This window comes from Molossus molossus, unplaced genomic scaffold, assembly GCF_014108415.1.
Source record: "Molossus molossus isolate mMolMol1 unplaced genomic scaffold, mMolMol1.p scaffold_m16_p_8, whole genome shotgun sequence".
In the NCBI taxonomy this organism is placed as follows: Eukaryota; Metazoa; Chordata; class Mammalia; order Chiroptera; family Molossidae; genus Molossus; species Molossus molossus.
Genome location: NW_023425402.1, coordinates 79,648,368 through 79,669,883, shown reverse-complemented (window position 1 = coordinate 79,669,883; position 21,516 = coordinate 79,648,368). Strand labels below are relative to the sequence as shown.

Genomic DNA, 21,516 nt, shown 5'->3' with positions numbered 1-21,516 from the left:
TACGTAAAAAAACAACAACACTGCTCTTAAATACATTCATTGTAAAAGTCTAATTGTATGCGTAATGATGGCAGTTAAATACAAAAACTTAAGTGGTTTTATATCACCGTCTTGTAACCTTCGCTCCTGTTTACCAAGAAAATCACCCTTTCTCCTATACCTTTTCCATCATCACATCCAAAGAAAACAAGCCCTCAGATAATTAAATTCACTTAGCTCTCAAAAAATCTAGACCTCGATGGATGTGTCTTCTAAGCTGTCAGGTTTGTGTTGAGGTCTCAGCACTGCAAATAAATATGTGCAGGCTCACTGATTTAGAGACATGAATGTATTCCTGAGCTCAGTTGCATATCAGTGTCTTCAGATGTGTTCGGTTTGAATTGCTTCTTCAGATGTGTTCAGTTTGAATAGGAATACCATCCAGTGTGTGCCATGGTCACTGTATAATAATTGTTCTATTCTTTTGCTTGAGTTTTGCTGTAATGACGACTTACGAGTTGGAGCTGTGTTTATATAGCACTGTAACAAATTGAAAAGTAAAGAAGTTCAACTAACTAGATGATCATATACTTTCATGTCATACCGATGATTTTATTATTTTCTAAATTCACCAGAATGAGTATTTTGGTGGGTAACAAGTACAGATTTGAATGAGTATTCCTTCCATCTGGTGTATATTATTTTTGTTATGGCCTAACTTCATCAAGATTTATTTTAGAAGAAGAAACCACTTTGTGTACTTGCACAGGCTGGGTATTTACTTTTACCAAGACTTAAAACTGCACACAGAGATCGAGGCACCCGGGTCTGCAGCATCCAGGCTTACTCACTGTATAATTGCCCCTTCTACCAGGGGTGGAATTGCTGAGGTAGTGGGGTTGGTGTTCACTGTTTTCATTTGTCATAGTGTCCGGAAAAAGTGTAAGCAACATATTCCTGTAAGGTAGAGCCAATTGCTGGCTTCTGTTCTTGAGAGAATCTTTTTTTTTTTTTTTTCCCCAATTTGAAGAGGCCTGTGTGAGCTGCAGATGGCTAAGTGATTCCGTTATGCATGGCGTCTCACACATCTTAACCAATTAGAAAGGGCTGCAGACAGTTACATGGAATTAATCCTATCCAGAAGGTCTAAGGACAGCCTCAACTGCTCAAACTCTAGTCTCTTGGTTTACAATGTCACAAGAGCCCCTTGATGGGATTAAAGCTGTGTATCTCTGGGCAGTCTATTATTGCTTGTGAGGAGTGTGTGTGTGTGTGTGTGTGTGTGTGTGTGTGTGTGTCTACAACTGTGTCAGTATTTGTCAGGGGTTAACATTAAGCTCTCACATTTTATTCAATCTTCCAAGCCATGAGGCCTTTTGAAAATGGCCAGTTCTTTTACATTTATAAAAACCATGCCATTTAGTTGACTTCTCTTGACTTTTTCAAGTGTTTGTTTTGAAGTTTCATTTTATACAGGAAATAGACATAATCACCAATAAATTTAACTTTAATAACTTAGACCCTGGGAGCCTTTCCTGGTTGGCAAAAAATTCCCTACATGCTGCAAATCCTCCCTATGGGATATCCTATTTCTTATCTGGAGTTGAAAGTCAGGATTAATCCAGATAATTAAGAAAATCTTCTAAAAGATACCCTGCATCCTCTTTAAAATTAAACTCTGCTTGGAAGTTTCCTTTCATTTCTTACTAAAAACACTGTGTCAATAATATAAGTAAAAGTAGATCACGGGAATTCTGGTGTTTTTCATAGGTGGCTTTGGTATATTTAGAATTCCCCCAATTTACTATACCTCACACACAACAATGGCACTAAAATTTTGAATCAACTGATTAATAATAATCAATATCCATTTGACAATGTATTCAATATACCAAAAAAGTTGCAGGAGTGCATTAAGTTTTTAATTCTTTCGATTAAATTATCCACATCATGTATTCTGTACATATGTGCTTGAGTGAACACACACACACACAGCCCTCCCCCCCACACAGAGTTAATCTGCTTTGCTGATTCCGAAAGCCAGAAACCTCTCTGCAGATAGCATTACTGAAGATTTCTCACCCTTCCCTTTTGCTTTCTAAGGCGTGGAACAATGTGGCTCCTTCCCAGACAGTCAGACGTGCTATAAAAAGTAACATCAACCATGGGAATTATAAAGGGAGAAGGGATGTGCCATAAACAGGGATAAACATCTTCCTCTATGCAAAGCTGCCAGATCCCTTTGAGCAGAGAACTGCTCCTTGTCCCCACTGTGGCCCCTCTTTCCTGTCCAGGGACCAATGAAGCGGGGCTTTCCCTCTAAGTGACCCATCGTGAGAGGCTTAGATAAGGCACAGAGTTGCCTTCAATAGACTCCAAACCCCCATCTCTGGGACAAAGTGGGAAAGCTATACTTTTGTTACCGCTCTATCAAGGAGAAAAAACCCAAGGAAAACATCCACTGGACAAAGCCTACTTTATGTGCTGGGAAACCCTGATCCTTGACTATTGTCTCCAGTCTTATTTATGCAACAGAGATGATTTTTCAGAGGTTTAGCAAAATTATCAGCAGGGCAATTTCAATACTGTATGTTTATTTGGTTAGTACCCTCTCCATTTTCTAGGGGAAGAAAACATTCAAGCAACTTTCTTTAAACAAAAGTTACAGAGGGAAGAATACAGTGTTCATTTCTGAATAGGAAAGGCCTCTCACTGCAAATTGCTCTAATACATGAGAAGTGTACTTTAGGTCAAGCCTCAAGGAACTTATATACATGGAATATGTAATATTTATATTTATATGCCATATTTATATTTTTATTACACAGTACATGTAACATACATAATTATTTCAATTCTTTTATATTTGAGTAAACACAAGTACTAGTAATGATGACTTTTTCTAATTAACTCCAACATCCAAGTCCATTTTAAATTCGATATAGCTTTCAACTTGTGAGAGAGAGAAAATGGGGAGGTAAGTGGAGAATGCCCGGGTTTGGGGCCCAGTGGCCCAGGTTCTGAATCTCAATTCCACACTAACAAACCCTGATGAGTATTATTTGGTTTTAGTTTTTAAGCTATCATATTGGGTTAAGAACACCTCCCTTACAGACCTACAGTTACACACGTAAGGACCTCCACGGCAGAGTAGTCATGAAAATAAGCTTTCAGGGGTTTGGTACCAAGGGTAGATAACTCCAGAATGGCTTTGTTTCCTAGCCTACCTCCCTTTCAAAAGCTGAGGGCTTCTTGAGAAGGCTTTGATCTATTATGCCAGTGAATTTTCAAACTAGAATTTATTATTCAGTCAACAAATATTTATTAGTGATTCTATGCCAGGCACTGTGCCAGACACCAGAGGAATTCTGCAGAGTTTTCCAGGGAGCCACAAACATTTGATTTGAATTTTATTCTGTACATACACTTGAACTGTTTGAAAAAGGACTAGAAATGACATGCATGTTCAATGTGCTGTATACTAAATTTTAACTCTTTTGATACCATTGATGCCTTAACATGTGTCCTCAGGTTAACTCATTTTTGTACAACCTCAGAATATAGCTTCTTCTGCCTTATCTGAAATTATTTTTACTTCTCCCAAATATGCTATTGATTACGAGTGCTTAAATGTTCCTTTAAAAACTCAGACCTACTCAAGTGTACTCATGTGAAACTGTACAAGTATACTACAGTGTTACATGAATGTTGGGCCTGATATATGCTAAGTCAGGCCTGGGGATCTGCTCAGAACATGCTCTGTTCCCAGTACAACTGCAGAGTAGTACAAAAATAAATGACACGCTACTTTGTTCAATGCAGTTTGGGACATTTACTGTCATTTTTTTTTTTTTTAATCCTCACCCAAGGACATTTTTTCATTTTTTTGTTCAGATAGAGCGGGAAGGAGAGAGAGAGAGAGAGAGAAACATTGATGTGAAAGGGACACATCGAGTGGCTGCCACTCGCACAAACCAACCAGGGCCAGGGACAAACTGCAACCAAGGTACATGCCCTTAGCGGGAACCAAACCTGGGTCTCTCTGGACCGCAGGCCAACGCTCTAACCACTGAGTCAAACCAGTCAGGGTTACTGTCAATTTTGGATGCTTCTCTTCCAACTTTTATATTTATAAGGAAGAATGAACCACTATTATATACTGTTGATTATCCAGTTTTGAAATAAAATGTTCCTACTCACTTTTTTTGAAGTGTATATTGAAATTACAGGGGTTGCTGTGCAAAAATTTTACCATTTGTAAGGATTAAGATTTTGAATTAGGAGTTTTCTCAATACTGTGCAACCAAAACAAAATACTCTACAACCTCAAAATAAAATGAAATGCTAAGGCTGATGTTAGATTATTTTCTAAGTCCAAATACCAGCTGTGGTCCATGATTCATTTTATAATAAGTCAATATTATAAAGTAATTATATAAAAGAAGATCACTAAAAAAATAATGTTTTGTCTGTTTATTTGCTTAGGGCATAAAATGCTAGTAAACATGTATGGAAAACAAAGCTTCATGTATGTATGACTTTCTCCAAAAGGAAGGTCACAGGAAAGAGAGCAGCCAAAGTGCTACAACTACTCTGTTTAAGACAATCCTATGTTCCTTGTTTCTGGACAAAATGGAACCTTAAACCCCAAACATGTAGTTTATATAGTAATACAGACACAAATGTCCTATGGCCCAACTAGATGTTGAGTAGAATTATGAGATCTTGAGACTATTGTTTTTTTACTCATTTTATCCACAAAGTCCATTTTGTAAAATCATTAGCAAATTTAATTCTCTGTTCTCCCCCTTGGTTCAAAACCATGTGTATATCTGGATAAAGGTCATGTAAACTCTTCTGCTTTTGTGGGGCTCATTTCTCCTTTGACCAAAATGTCAATCCACCCTTAACTCCTTAAAACTCACAAGAAAAACACTTGGGAGTTCAAAAGCTAAAGCACCAGCTTCATAAATATCCCGGTGGGAATGTTTCTTTGCTGTGATCAACATTCAGAGTAAGTACATCCTTAGTGTCCATTATTGTTCTATTAACACTAAGGAGTAAATATCACTTCCTGTTCCCAGATCTTGCAAACTGAAAGGAAGAAGAAATAGGGGGCAACTTCTCAGCTCCTGAACTCGATGGCTTTCCTTAGATGATGAAGATCAGATGGAGGCGAAAGTTCATCACAAAGAGTGTTTGTGCATTTGAGGATGGGGTAGAGGTGCTAGAAAGCTTTTATCAATGCAGTGCCCTGCATGAGGAATAATGTTTAATTCTTACTCCACCTGCAGTCTTGATAATTAAAATATTGATCTTCACATTAACAATGATTTACAGTTACTTTTTGTTCTGTTGCACTCATATATTAGACAATTAAATACATGCAAATTCCCATTTAGAAACCAGAGCTATATTTTATTTTGCCATATTCTCTAGGACATTTCGTGATAAAATTGTTCTCCCAGCAACTCACCATCATCTGGTTCCCTCTTCCCTTTGATCTTCCTGGTCCACTGAGGTTACAAATCTCTCCTATAATCTGTTTGCAAATGACCATTTATTTACTTTTCATTTCTCAAATTCCACCTTCCTCTACTGTTCCCTTTTCCAGTTGAGTTGTCTCACATTTTTTATTTGTTTTTCTGAAAGGGACATCATTTTCTGTTTCTAATATTACTCCCTTCTGTAATTTTCTTCCCATGTTTATAGGTGTTAATGGGACTCTTTTGCATAGAGCTCAAATGCCTTGATCTAAATTCAGTCACTTTTCATTTTGGAAGTACTTCCCCATCCCCCAAATCAGGTTAAGATGCCCACCATACTTATCTCTCTTGGAATGGAGATAGCCCCTGTGGGTCACCACCCAACCAGACTGAACATGAACTAGTGACTGAGCAGAAGGAAGATCCTTGATCACCAGATCTCTCTCATCCCCTACACAAGACACTTTAAACAAAAGACACTCTCAGCTAATCATCTGAAAATCCTGCCAATGTAAAAACAAGCAAAACTTCAAAAACGTGTTAAAACAGGTGAAAAGGGATGTATCCTTATGCTTAACTGAGTATACATTTGAAATCACTGTTTTCCTTTCGCAAAATAAATGATTGGAGGCAAGAGTAGCCTAGAGGTTAGATTTGGTCTGAGTTCTTGAGATATAAACTTGATTGGGACTTATTCTGTGTTCTTGAGCAAGTCACCCCTTGTATCTATTTCCCTAACTATCAAATGAAATAATGCCTCCCTCCCGAGGGTCCTGAGGCTGGCTGTCAGTGAAGTGCTTTAGAATCCGCTGCTGAAAGGCGCTCAGTGAGTTCAAAGCACCAGTATTAAGCAAGGTTTATCATTTTTATAAGCCAGTAAATCCTTCCCATGGATGTAAAGTGATTCTTTCTAGTTTTATTCTCAACATAGACTAAAAAAAAAGGCTTTGGATTCTTCCAAACGATTAACTTAACACTGTGCTCCAGCTGTTTACATGCACAAAACTTCCCATCCTCTTTTGATTTGCAGCCTGCCCTGAGACCAAGACAAAAGAATGCCCTATTCACAAGTATGACTCATGTGAAAATTGAAACTTCATGCTCCATTTTATTAAGGGCCTTGCTTTCTTTCTGTGGGTTAGAATAATTGGGAATAAAGATAAACACTGTAAAATAAACATGAATGCTGAGTTAGTCCAATAAAATAAATTTGAACCAACCGTTCACCAGCAAACCTAGTGGACAAGTGAGGAAACTACAACAGTTTGAAAAACTAGCGATGTACCTGATCCATTTCAGGAGGCACTTTATTAAAGTACGTAATTTTAATTAATAGAAACTATGTCCACTTGAAAAATACATGATGATTATTGTAATCGAAGTTTTATTCATGAGGGTAGTAAGCCCAGAAGAAAAGATGGTTCCTGGCCAGCAGCTTGTATGAAGAACAGCAGAAAGGGTGGAGAAGGCCCAACAGACTCAGTGGTATCACAGGTTAGAGAGAGAAAGCAAGAAGGGTGACATTCAGTGTATGTCAAGTTTGTGCCAGACATTATGCTAAGCACCTTACATGACCTATATCATTCAGTCCTGATAATAATTTAGCAAGATAAACATTATTATTGCTACCATTTTATTGAAGCTGGGAGCTTATGTCATTTCTCCAGAGTAATAGAACTACTAAATGGCAGAACAAGAATTCCTACCTGGTTTCAGATGACTCCCAGTCTAACCTTTGATATCACACCCTGGCACCCTTTTTGGAAAACAACTCTGTTGATACTGAAAACTATTGTTAAGTTTCCTATTACAACTTGTTAATAAGTGCACCAAAATGATGCTATTGGTTTTCATCATGGCCTAGTGTGTCTCTTTCACTTCTGTGTGGCCATGTTCCCTTTCCCTAAATCATATTTGGACTGAAAACCTGCTCTTTGAATAATTAGATTGAATTCTGTTTTAAATATGATGTTGATAGTGAAATATATGCACATATCAAGTATAATGCTTGATGTCTCCCTTGTTCCCTGATGATAAGGGTGGACAAGCATTGAGATAAAACTTTGAAATTTTAGAGAAATTTTGGTATAAGGTATGAGAAGAGAGAACACCCTTTTGAACATTATTTCAGAAAATTTGTTGTCAGTGGTATATTAGAAAAGGAAAAGTCTAGTTCTGGGAAAAATCTATGATGAGAAATTAATGTCTGGATTGCACTGAAGAAAGCAACTTTTCCTTCAGCCATTACTATTCTTCAATGCCTGCCTCCTTAATGTCTCTGGAAAGGAACTTTCTGAAGGTCAGAGTTTCATGTATGAAAAACTTACCCAATACATAAAATATATTCTCTCAATCAAATATAATACTATACCAAATGGGAGCATGATAAAATTCAAGATCGGAAAAGCAATGCATTTGGTCATTCTTCATTTTCTGTCTCCTTCTCTTGACTAATGTAGAGCCAAGAATATTAAATTCTCAGGTAACTTGTAAAGGTTTTAAAACTCATGGCCTTGTTTTGTAAGCTCACTGAATAGGAAGAAGTCTGCAGTTGTTTAGATCCTTAATTATCTCTTTTTACTGACAAAATCCAAGCAAGTTACTACCTTCAAATCCCTAGGAATGAACAGTTGGTCTTTTGACTTTCCCTGCCAGAATAAGTGACTTTAAATCTTTGCCAGCACAGGTTAAGAGATCAACTCTTCTCTCAGAGCCCACAGAAGTCAAACTCCTCTGACTTGGAGAAAGTGTTTGATTTTTCCCTGTCTTTTCATTTATTCTCTTCTACTTTCCCCAAAGCATCTTTACTCTAGATAACATATACAAGCTTATAATGAGGCAGATTCACTGTGTGCTGGCCCAGTCCACCTGCCCCTCCCCTGCCCTAGCCCCACACAAAAGCAAGTCTGATCATAGGGAATTGACCCAGCTTTCCTGGGGAGACTCAGGGATGGCGACTCTCAGGGTTATTTTAGGACAAGGGGTCCTTAACCTCTTCTTCCTACCACTTCTGAAGTGATGTTGTGACCCCCAGCCTTGGGGAAGGGCTAAGCTTGATTGTCCAGAAATTTCCAAAGTGGGATAGTATCGGAATTCTCTCTAGGGGCTAAAGCAAGCATCAACACTACCACTGTTTAGGACTGCCAGCACACGGTGATAATAAAAAACACACTGACTTGTAGCTGGGTTTTGTCACTGTTTTAACTTCTCCAAAGACAGTGCCTTCACTTGCTGCCTGTACTTGGGAAAGCTACCACCCTCAGAAAGCCACTGTGTTTCTCTCTTCTCTGCCCAGAAGTATGCCCTGCTCTTACCCTTTCAGACAAACTGAGGGAGACGGAGCTACCACCTTAGAGTATAAGCACTGAAAGGGTAGGAGACAAAAAGAAGAAAGATAAAAAGAAGTAACCATGTTTCTTATCATGCTGAGAGATGACTGTACAAAATGGAATTTACTGGAATGAATGGAAAAATAAATTCCAGGTTACCATTACAAGTATCAGTTGGCACTTTATTATCTTTGAGAAATCTCTTTCTCAGTAGAAGAAGCTTAATCACAGAATATTAAAACCAGGACATTAATTAATATCTATTTCTGATTTTTATTTTACTCTTTAATATTTCAAGTCTCATATCAGGCACTGTCTCCTCTTGGTAACCAAAACTATCTAAGGTACTATCTTGGGTCATGTTCCCTAGAAACAAAGCCTGAGACAAGAATTTTGGTGCACATGATTTTTTGAGGGTATCATCTTAAGAAAAAGTGAATGAGGGAAGCGGGATAAGGCATGGAAAGAGGTAAACAGGAACATAATCTTGGTTGGAGCTATCTTCAGCCTGATCCCATGGACAGCTCTGGAGCGTGAATTGTACCATAGGCTTTTATACTCTATGACAATGTTGCTCCAGTTATGGGAAGGGGTTGCATTACCTCTCAGGAGAGGTAATTCTCATTTGGTCAAGGGCAGTTTTCCAGGTAAGAGAGCAGCTGTGAGCCATTAGCAAACAAGTCACAGTAGCTGTAGGTTGAGTGTACTGGCTTGGAAAAAAAAAGGGATTTTGGCAGGATACCAACAATATCTATGGCACTCTATTCCTATACCACTCAGTTGTTTTTCACATGAAATTTATTCCATCTAAGAACAGATTTTTTCACTATCTGGTTAGCTAGCAAGGTGGTATTTAGAAGCCAACTGATATCAGTGGCTAAGTCATTGTCATCACGTCACTTCATGCCTGGTTAGTTAATCGGTGCCAATGAAGAGCATGATCTTTTCACACCTTTGGTCCTTGAGGATGGTACCAATCTCTGCCTTTCCATATGGGATGTCATCATTTTTGATGTATTATCTTGGAAATTTCAGGGATATTTGCTTGGTTTTTCTTATATAACAGCTCTTTCCTTACTAGTCAATATGATGCTTTTTCCAAATGTTAATCAAGTAGACATATTCTGATTATAAATTTAGCTAGTCAGAAAATAGCCACAGGGTGGGTTTATGAACCCTGTGGAGCCACATTGAGATGAACTTGGGCTAGAACTGCTGGCCCGTGTATAGTCCTTCTCTCACGAAGAACCCGTGATGATACTTTGGGTCCTTAGGTATCATAGTCAACTCAGATCTCTGATTCAACAGCCCTCTTTTCCTAGTGTGTGTTTACATGAGTAAATGGTCCTTGATCCCTTTGTAGAAAGACCAGGGGAATCACTGCTATATAAACTTTCCATGGGTCGCAAGATCCTTCCTCATAGGAGCTCTTGGCCACCACTTCAAGTAATAGGTTATGAGTCTGAGAACTAGTTCAAGTCTGCAAACTGAACAAAGGATCATGATTTTCTATTGAGGTGACTAGCCTTAGTCTTCTGCTAATTTGTTCATCACATATTCTCACTGGTTATAGATATTACGCAAGACTCAGTGCTTGCCATGAATCTAATCCTAGAAACACCATGTTTTATTAACTAGCTCCATAAACCCCTAGTGAACAGAGCCCATTCATCAACCTACTGTACATTTTGGTAATCATGCCCACCTTGCTTCTGATGGTCAAGTGCTGTCACCAGGCCTCTGCTATTCTGAGATCCTATCATCCCCATTGCTATCAGGGAACATACAGTTCTATAATAGAACTCCTGTTATCAGTCCTAATCTACAGAGGACAGCCACCATTGAGCTTCTCAACAATGCTGGTGCCTCACTCACCCAGGAGAGAAAGTTGATATTTTGTCAAAGGAAATTCTTTAGAGAAGGGGGCAGCTGTGTGCTTGCAGCAGCCAAACATTTATAGCAGCAGTGAATTGGGTATGCCAAGCTGAAGATGGGAATCTTGACAAGGCAGCAAAAGCATCCACAACAGGGTCTTTCCTTTCTGCCCTCATCCCCCCTACATGGCTTTTTCTCAGTCCTTATCTCTAGTGACATTATCTGTTTACATGTCCCACAAGGGCAAAGATCTTTCCAGAGTAGGTAGAGGTCATCTCTATTTATCTTTATATTCCCCAAACCTAGGACAGTACCTTTCAGTTAGTAAGTGTTCAATAAATACTTGTTGACTAAAACTCTCACCAGTAATAATAAAGCAATAAAATAATTAATGAAGTTAAAATATAATGCATGTATATATCACTTCATTTTTTGGGGGACTGAAAGACATTAAAGTATTTACAAAACAATAATTCTCAAGACAAAAAAAATGAAGCAAAATACACACAAAACTAAGGTGCAAATTATTTCTGTTGCAAAATATATTCTCCCCCATATATATAAATCCTACATTCCAGTAAGTACAAATACAATCCTAGGTCTTTGTCAGTCAATGTACTTTATGTGATATTTGTGATATAAGTTCATTAATAGCTCTCATATCTCTTAATTTTCTCAGAGTCTCTCAAAGATATTAACATTCTGAAAGTAAAATCAGAAACTCCCTAAGTTTTAGGGTACCATCAGGATTTAGGGTACCATCTTTGGGCAAGTCCCCCTCAGAATCTATAAACATTCTTTTGAAACACAGATGAAGTAGGAGAGAATGGCTGAGTGGAAGAGGAAAGGGTTGTGAGTAAACTTGAGAACAAAGTAGGTTCTAATGTGCATGTGTGATGCTAGCAAAAGGCTTTGGGAGACTCAGGACTTCAGAAAGGGAATTACTGTATGTGTTCAAGACTTTCTTCATGGTGTTACTGAGTTTAGTCTCTATACTGAGGTATTTTCCCAATAGAATCTACATGTTTTTTTTCTGAGCCCTGCACTGATAATGACTTTGACCAACTTTGCTTTTTTTCTTTGCTATAAAAATCTTGCAATCCATATAATTCATACCAAATTATTGCTACTTTATGATTAAAAATCAACCATGATTCTCATAGAAAATTTGAGAAGTAGAGAAAAACATAAAGGAAAAATTAATCTAAGCCTGCTATCTAAAGAAAATGACTGTTAACAATTACATTTACTCCCAAACGTTTCTCTCTGCGTGTGTATGTGAGTGTGTGTGTGCGCGTGCACGTATATAGATACATAGATATTCTATTTTTTTAAATTTTTTCTTTATTAATTTTAGAGAGAGAGGAAGAGAGAGGGAGAGAGATAGAAACATCAATGAGAGAGAACATCGACTGGTTGCCTCCTACATGTCCCTTACTGGGGAGTTGGCCCACAACCTGGGCATGTGCCCTGACCAGGAATCGAACTGGTGACCTCTTGGTGCATGGGTTGATGCTCAACCACTGAGCCACACCAGCTGGGCTAGATATCCTATTTTTACATAACACAATTTTGTGTGAATTTTATCATGCCATTAAAAATAATATTTGTAAGACCCTTTTCAGTGGCTACATGATATATTGCTGTGTGATTGTACTATTATTACTTTATTTAAACATTTCTTTATTTTTGGACATTTAGATGTTTTATTACTACTATAAATAACAATACCATAAATACACTCTTTTTATTCACCTTTCTAGTCCCTTAATTCATCCAGTATTCATTCATTTAACAGATACTTACTTAGCTTCTATCATAAGCCAGAGGCACTGTGCAATCAACTAAGCATGTAGCAAAAGACAAGCCAGCTCACTCTCTGTCCTCCCTGCCATCATGGCAGTTATGATCTCCCAGGAAAAAACATCCTGAAATTCCTGTCACTGTGAGTGCAATGCCTATCACAAAGGAGTGCAGCAGGTCTTGTGTCTTAGTCATTTCAGCTTGTCGTAACAAAAAACCATAGACTGGGTTGCTTGAACAGCCGAAATTTATTTTCATTCTGGAGGCTGGTAGTCTGAGGTCAGGGTTCCAGCATGTTTGGGTACTGGTGAGGGTTCTCTTTCTGGCTTGCAGGTGAACACCTTCTTATTGAATGTTCACCTAACCTTTCCTCAGTACGTGTGCTTGGAACAAAGTGTCTCTCTCCCTCTAATTCTCTAATATTAGGACCCCTCACCATTATGACTTAATTAAACCTTAATTATCTCCTAAAAGCCTTATCTTTAAATACAGTCACACTGGAGGTTAGGGATTCAATATATGAATGGGGGGTGGGGGATTCAGCCCACACCATCTTGAGAGAATTTAAAGAGAGATGGTAGGTATTTTCTTCAAATGTTTAAAAATTTTAGAGTTTTATTAGTTTTATTTTTAATTTGGATGTACTCTTTCAGAGTGGCCAGATTTAGCAAATAAAGATACAGAATGTCCAGTTACAATTCAATTTCTGATAAATAGCAAATCTATTTTTAGTATAAGTATACCCCATACAATATTTGGTGTCCTGCAATTTCTCTGGCCATCATTCTTTTCATGGTGGTTGTTGTTGTTGTTGTTGTTTTTATCCTCACCTGAGGACATTTTTTGCATTTATCTTCAGATAGAGCGGGAGGGAGAAGGGAGGAAGAGAGAGAGAAGCATCAGTGTGAGAGAGACACATCAAATGGTTGCCACCCACACGACACCAACTGGGGCCAGGGACAAACTGCAACCAAGGTAGGTACTTGTCCTTAGCGGGAACTGAACCCGCGATTTTCTGGTCCATGGGCCGACGCTCTAACCACTGAGCAAACCAGTCAGGGCTCTTTTCATGTTTTAACATGACCAATGCTACTTAAAAAAAAAAAAAAAAAAAAACCATGTAAGATTACATCCTATATATTTGTTATTCTACAGGACACCTAGCTTTGATATTTGTTTGTTAAATTAACCTGTGAACAGTGAGATTAAGTATTTTTAAAATGTCCTTTATCTTAACATTTCTGTGGGTAGACAATTTAAAAAGTGCTATTTCTCCTTAGGCTTTTTTTGGCAAAAATTTTAAACATCTGTGATTATTTGACTAAAAAATTTTATTATTTGTACTACATCACTTCCTCAAACATATATATTTTTCTTCACTTTACAAAAATTTTAAACGAATGGAGGCTTGTTTTATAAAAAGCATTCTCAATCTCTTAACAAGTCTTCATGGAACATTTATTATAAAGTGAACACTGAACTTTTCTTGAAAAAGCTATACTCCCGGAAAACTACTTTTTAAAAAATACTCAGGACAATGTGGCAATGGTGTAGGGCTTTTAATGACATGTTGGTTGCACCTCTTCACATTAATTCTTTGTCCCAAGGCTGCCATTCACTGTTAGGCAAGCTAACTCTTATCTCAAGAGTAGAGTTTCAGCTGCTAGAATACTTTGTGTCTCTCAACCACTTTCTCTGCCTTAAAGGCTTTATAACTGTTCCTTGAAAAACACTCAAGCCAAGAAGGTGGCACAATGAGCGTTTGCCTCAATACTGTCACAGAAACGCTACCCGAGATAATTTTACACTCAGCCATAGACACATTATACGATTTTTTTTCAAGGGATTACCAATTGGAAATGAGAGCTGAAATGTATCCTATACAGTATGATTGTACGTACAAAGTGCTAACGTCTAAAGAAACACAATGTCACCCTATCTAAGGAATCTAGCTGCCCAGCGAAATATTCAACAAATATTTATTACATGGAAGTATCTGATTTAAATGTCAATGTTCTCTAAATTAAATTACTGGTCTCCAAAGTCCTTTTCAGATTTCTTAAGATTGCTTTTCTTTCTCTTCTCACCTCTAAGTTCATAAACACAGTGCATAGTCTTGCTTATCATCTCTAAAGGAGTAAGCTCTACTTGAATGACCCAAGCTCCTGGCTAGTCAATGCTGAATCGTAAGCTGTCAGGGATGGGGAACATAAGAACATAAAATTATGTTTTCCTCTTTTAGTGAGGTTTTGATTTAATTCACATAATGAGAAGCTGTGAGTTAAAAATATTCTTGGGAAAGGTTGAGAGGAATACCTTAGTTTTCCAAAGGAGGCATGTTTTTTAGAAGTCTGAGATATAAATATTTTAATTCAGAGTTTCCAGTGACAGCTGCTTTGTCATGCCCTCTTTTGACTAATAGTCACTTTGAACTCTCCAGTCCCTTTAGGATCTACGCTTCTTGGGAGTAAGAAGTTTAAATTATTTTGCTCACTTCTTTATTTCTAGTGCCTGGAGCAGTGTCTGACACATGGGATGTTTCCTAAAACATTTATTGAGTTTATGAATAAAAGAAATACAACCAAAAAAAAAAAAAAGTGTGCTTGATTTCACCTCCCAAGTATATAATCGTGAACAAATGCTTGGTGAAGCAAAAGGGATAGTCATAATTAGCACTAATTTCTTTCCTACTGTCAAGGTGGGTGTTCATCGGGCATACCAACTCTTTCTAATTGATGTTTTGAAAATTCCCCTTGCCAAACATTAGTGACTTTTGTCCTGCCATGTTTACATACCTTGCTTAGACCAAGCACAGGCACTTTTTGAAGTTAATTAAAGATTCACTTATGTTAAACATTTCCGGATGATAGCAAGAGACCAACTTGGTAGACAATAGAAATAATCTCTAGTACTTCCCTCTGTGACTTTTCTCAGACAGGTCTTGAAGGGTCTGGCCCTAATTGGATTGATAGAAGCAAGATGGGGTGATGGGGAGAAGCTGAGCTTCTGCCTACAGCTAGAGAAGGCAAGTGAACTCAGAGACAAAGTCACTTCACCCTTCGCATATCTGAGTGCACATTCTCGAGGACAAATATAAGACTCTCTAACGGGCTTCCCCCTGCCACCCAGCCTTTCATGAATTTGTTGTTGTGTGTTTGAAGGCTCATTTCGCAACAATTTAAGAGATAATCTTATCAGATTGCTTCCCAACCTTTTCACCTAAAAACATCCTTTTATTTATTTTTTCCCATGATCGATTACATTTTGATATTATTTATATAAGAATTGAATTTATAAACTAATAATTTTCTACTTAAATTTCATTTTAGAAACTGTGTTTTAGTTTCTCATCAGAATATGGTCAGCTGCTACCGCAAGGTGTCAAATTAGTTCAGCCAAGAGCAAAGAGACTCAGCATTAACCCTGAGGAAGTTCATCGTGGGTAAAATATGTGACTTTCCTTAGGCTCTTTGAAATATTCAGAGTCATTTCCAAGGACCTCTGGGGCCTCAGGTTGAGAATCACATTAGGGTGCACATTGGGACCAACTAGGGAGCTTAAAAATACTGGTGCTCAGGATTCATTCCAGACCAATTAATTTAAAATTTCTAGGCCCTAGAGTGACTTTTTAAAAATAATGAATTCATGTCATTAAAAATGTTTAACAACCTCGCCAACACTTGTTGTTTGATGATTTGTTGATGGCGGCCATTCTGGCAGGTGTGAGGTGATACCTCATTGTTGTTTTAATTGCATCTCTCTGATGATTAGTGATGTTGAACATTTCTTTATATGTCTCTTAGCCATTTGTATGTCCTGTTTGGAGAGGTGTCTATTTAGTTCCTCTGCTCATTTTTTAATTGGGTTCTTTGTTTTCCTTTTGTTGAGTTGTATGAGCACTCTATATATATTGGAAATTAACCCCTTATCTGATATATCATTGGTAATTATGATTTCCCATAGAGTGGGTTGCCTTTCCATTTTGGTGGTTATTTCTTTTGCTGTGCAGAAGCTTTTGAGTTTGATGTAGTCCCATGTGTTCACACTGCTAGTGGGAATGCAGACTGGTACAACCACTATGGAAAACAATATGATGTTACCTCAAAAAATTAAAAATTGAACTGCCATTTGACCCAGTGATCCCACTTCTAGGAATATACCCTAAGAAGCCTGAAACACCAATCAGAAAGAATATATGTACCCCCATGTTCATAGCAGCACTATTTACAATAGCTAAGATCTGGAAACAGCCCAAATGTCCATCAGTAGACAAATGGATAAAAAAGTAGTGGTACATGTACACAATGGAGTACTATGCAGCTATAAGAAAGACAGATCTCTTATCCTTTGAGATGACATGGAGGGACCTGGAGAGTATTATCCTAAGTGAAACAAACCAAGCAGAAAAAGACAAATATCGCCTTGGCCGGTTTGGCTCAGCAGTTAGAGCGTTGGCCTGTGGTCCGTAGAGACCCGGATTCGGTTCCCGCTAAGGGCACATACCTCGGCTGCAGTTTGTCCCCGGCCCTGGTTGGTCATGCGGGTGGCAGCCACTTGATGTGTCCCTTTCACGTCGATGTTTCTCTCTCTCTCTTCCTCTCTCTCCCTCCCACTCTATCTGAACAAAAAATGAAAAAAATGTCCTTGGGTAAGGATAAAAAAAAAAAAATGAAAAAGACAAATATCACATGATTTCACTTATTTGTGGAATATAATGAACATAACAGTCTGAGGAATGGGGTAGTCTCAGAGACGTGGAAGTGGGGTACAGACTGACGATCCCCAGAAGAGGGGGTGGGGGAGAGATAAACCACAGAACTTATATGCATGTATGCATGAACAATGGACATGGACAACAAAGCTGGGGAGAGGGCGGGGAGGGTGGGGGAGGGGGTGTGAGTGAGGGAAAAAGGAGAAACATCTGTAACAAAAATAAATTAATTAATTAAATTTAAAAAATGTTCAACAATACAGAAGAGTGATTTTAATGCATAACTGGGTTTTAAATCACAGCACAGTATAGTGTATCTAAAGCAAATGTTAAAGACAAAAGAAAAAGGATAAAAGAAGAGCCTGCCACAGAGGATGCATCTGTGACTGGCTTTTGGAACTGTGGGTCTGGCCTCTCTCGTGCTAATGGCAACTTCAGAAAGTGAGGGCACCTCTCAATAATAGAACAGGCCACTGCCAAATCCGACAGGAAACAGGAGAGTGAGCTGCTGCTCAAGATGTCTCAGGATTAAATTCCCTGCTTTCAATTAAATACGTGCGGGCACCATTTATTTCTCAATTGGCCTTCCTCAGACCAAACAATCCCGCATTTTCAATGGCTTTCTTTCCTTCCCACACAGCTTTGGTGTCATCCCTTCTCTCATGCCTGACTTTTACTAACATTTCAGTGACAACTAAGGTTACACAGCTGCCTAACAGTAAGGGGCAGTGATCCCTGCAAGATTTTTACTCTTCCTGTGGTTCCCTGGGCCCCAGCCCTGGCCACTGTGTTCTTCACTGACCATTCAAAATGCCCCCCCCCCAAAGGGACATGTTTATTAACTTTTTTTTTTTTTTTTTTATCCTCACTCGAGGATATTTTTCCATTTTTTGTACAGATAGAATGGGAGGGAGAGAGAGGAAGGGAGAGAGAGTGAGAAACATCGATGTAAAGGGACACATCGAGTGGCTGCCACCCGCACGACCAACCAGGGCCGGGGACAAACTGCAACCGAAGTACGTGCCCTTAGCGGGAACCGAACCCGGGTCTCTCCGGACCGCAGGCCGACGCTCTAACCGCTGAGCCAAACTGGCCAGGGTGGGACATGTTTATTAAAGATGTCCAATATTGCCCTTTAGGCTTTGCAGATGAACAGAAGCATTCCAAGTGATTAAGGAGATTATTGCTACTGGAAAAATTGCCTGTAAAGGATAAGATTGATAAGATACCAACAGTAAAACATTACAATGTGAAGGTTCTCTGATTCAATATGTTTGCAACTGTCTTGTAATGAAAAGAGGAGACGTCCATAGGTTCACTTTGATAAAGTTGGTACTTTATTGATTTTAGAAAACAAATGCATTTTTAAAATTTTTATTTACCATGTCTTTCTGAAAGCCAGGTCTTGTAAAGGACCTCAAAAAAGTAATCAGACTTGGCCCTCTGGCTAAATTAGGGAATATTGAAACAGTTCAGTGACTACCCTCAGAGGCAGTTTAGCTGAGAGGACAGAACAAAGGCTTCTGAGAATTCCAGACCTGGGATTGAACCTATGTTCTATTCTTTGCTGTCTGTGTGATTTTAGGCAAATTACTTACCTTCATAAGACTCAGGTTCTGTAAAATGAGACTGATAATATCCCTGTTTTAGGATTAAATGAGCAATGTCTGCAAAGCATTAGTACTGAATCTATTGTTTAGGGGCAATTCATACATATTGCTATTATTATACCAAAAAGTAGATGACATGTCCTTTCTCAAAGAGTTTAAAATCTTTTGGTGCAAGGATAATTAATGCAAAAAACAAAAGTCAGAACATAATAAAGCTCTCAACTAATAAGGAAGGTAAAGAAAGGGATTCTGGATTAGTGTCAAGACTTGCAGTCTAGTTCTGAGACTGCCATCAATGACTCTGTGACCTTGGATGAGTTACTCAACTTCTCTGGGTCTCTTATTTTTTTATTTATAACATCCAGGTATTAAAATAGATCAAATGTTTTCAACTTCTGAAAGCACATAAGCAATGAAATTTCTCAAAAGTTTTAATATTTTATAGCTCAGTAAAATTGGAGTTTGTACCATGATAAAACTGCTCAAATTAAACTGTCAACACTCTTTGCTTTTACAAAAATTTACTTTCACATGATAACATTACTTATGAGATGAGAATTATGATCAACCATAACATTGCAGGAATTCACACACACACAAAAATAATAAAATAGATTCCTAGTTATCAAAAGGGTGGAAACTAATGTAGGATTTCATATTTTCCAATATGCTCTCTTATTTGATTAATTTAATCACGTGTAAAAACACATTTCTAAAAATCAGTGAAATGGGTTTTCAGTGTCATGAACTTTTTGCTCTTATTTCTTTTTCCCCAGATTTTCCTAACAAAAATCTCTGTGCTGAAAGCATTGATACTGTTGCAATTAGCTACTTATTAATAATAGGAAGGGAGCAAATGGGAAAGCCAGACATGATAGGCGTGTCGTGTAGGCAGCTTCACCTGAAGCTGCAACTTTCACTCCCCAGGGAACCAGTGGTCCATTCTCTACAAAACACTGGGGGAAGGGGTCCAACAAAGGGAAGACAGATGAATACCCAGTGAAGTTGGGGTGACAAAGAGAAGGCACTTGCCTGTTAGTCAAACCTGGGGACAGAGAGGTTGGCCAGGATGGGCAGGACCACTGCAAGAGCATGGAATTTGAGAATATATAATCTAAACAAAGGAGTTCTCTCTCTTGTGCCTTTGGGTCACTCTTGGCTTCCTGCTTTCGCCCATGTTTCCTCCATAGCCATGGGGACCTCGGACCTCACATGCAATGGACTGATGGACTGTAGCAATAAAACACAAATTAAATTAGCCTGATGCTGTATTGGACTGTATAGACATGGAAGGGATATTGTGGGTACTAGCTCTCATTTCAGCCCTGCTAAAGGCAAAATGGGACTTCTTTTTTGGTGGGACTGAGGGAAATGAAATCTTGGAAACTCAGGGGTTTGATTCCACAGAAATAAATCTTTCTACAATATTACATGCTACCGTGTGAGTCTCAGTAAATTCTTTTTCTTGGGATGTCACGAGAAATCCACCCCCACTAGCAACCAGGGGAGACGAGGACCTCTCTCCTCCATTAACAGTATCACATTCTCGTTTCTAGTGCTTTGCTTTTGCCCCTCTCTCTTCCCAAGTCTAAATCCTCACATCCCAGCCAGCTTGAAACCCAAATCCCTGGCCTGAGGAACCATCCCTCCATATCATACATCTCTCAAAACATATAGGACTTCAGTTTACCACCAGCTTGTTCTTCATTGTATAGCTCATTTTCTACTTTGTATTTATCCCCTCCCCCCTTTTTTTTGTTGTTTAAAGGTCAAATTTATTAGGAGATTAAGAGATGTATTATACATGGACTATAAATACTGCACAGCTGACTTTATTCACAGTCAACCACAGAGATACAGTCTGTGCCAATCTATTTTGTGGATACTCTTGTTCTTTTGTTTCAAGGAAAGTTTGTGCCATAAGACTTGAACTTAGGTTTTGAACTTTTCTTTCTTCAACGTCATAGCTCTAACCATTTTTTTTTCTGTGAAGGCAACTGCGTCTTCATTAGTACTAAAGGCAGAAACATGTTGGACGAGGGATCAGCTGTTTTGACCCAGCCCATCAAGGGATTTTCCTAGCCTCCCTGATATCAAATTCCATCTTCCACTTCATGTTGTTCACTCCAGACTGCACGTTATTGCGAGCAGGAACAAACATCCTGACTCTTCTAGTTTTGGTATGCTCTTCTGGAATGCCAGTAAAAATAGTGACATCCAACTTTTCATCAGTTGATATGATTTGTGTGTCTCGAGTTTGGTCCTCTGCCAACATCCACCTGGAGGTGCTCAACAACCTGGCCAGAACCAGGGAGGAAACAGCAGCCACAGCTGCCCTTTCCCCCGCAGTGCTCATCTCAGGGCCTTTGATATTGAGACCACTGTCATCTTGATGCAGGTGGACCTACGATTTCTTTATTTCCCAACCAAAATGTGAACTCAAGGGCTGAAATTGTTTGGATACATTTCCTAGGCCTTATTTTTCATATAACCCACAAATTCTAATTGCATAAGTGGGTTGTCATACACACACACACACACATCTTCAAATCATTTACTTTTGAGAATATCTTGGCTCTCTAAGAGAAAGAATTAAAAAATATATATATTTGATTCATATGGGTGCAAACATTTAAAAAGAAACTGAAGTTTGGTTAGAATGGTAAACTAAATTATAATATGTATATTTATATTATGCATTTTAGATCATGGGACCAAGCCTA

General features: G+C 38.4%; 1 pseudogene; it reads right to left on the bottom strand.

The window, feature by feature from the left end:
• Positions 1-20,664: 20,664 nt before the first annotated feature.
• Positions 20,665-21,181, bottom strand: LOC118621885 (annotated as a pseudogene).
• Between the last annotated feature and the right edge of the window lie 335 nt (positions 21,182-21,516).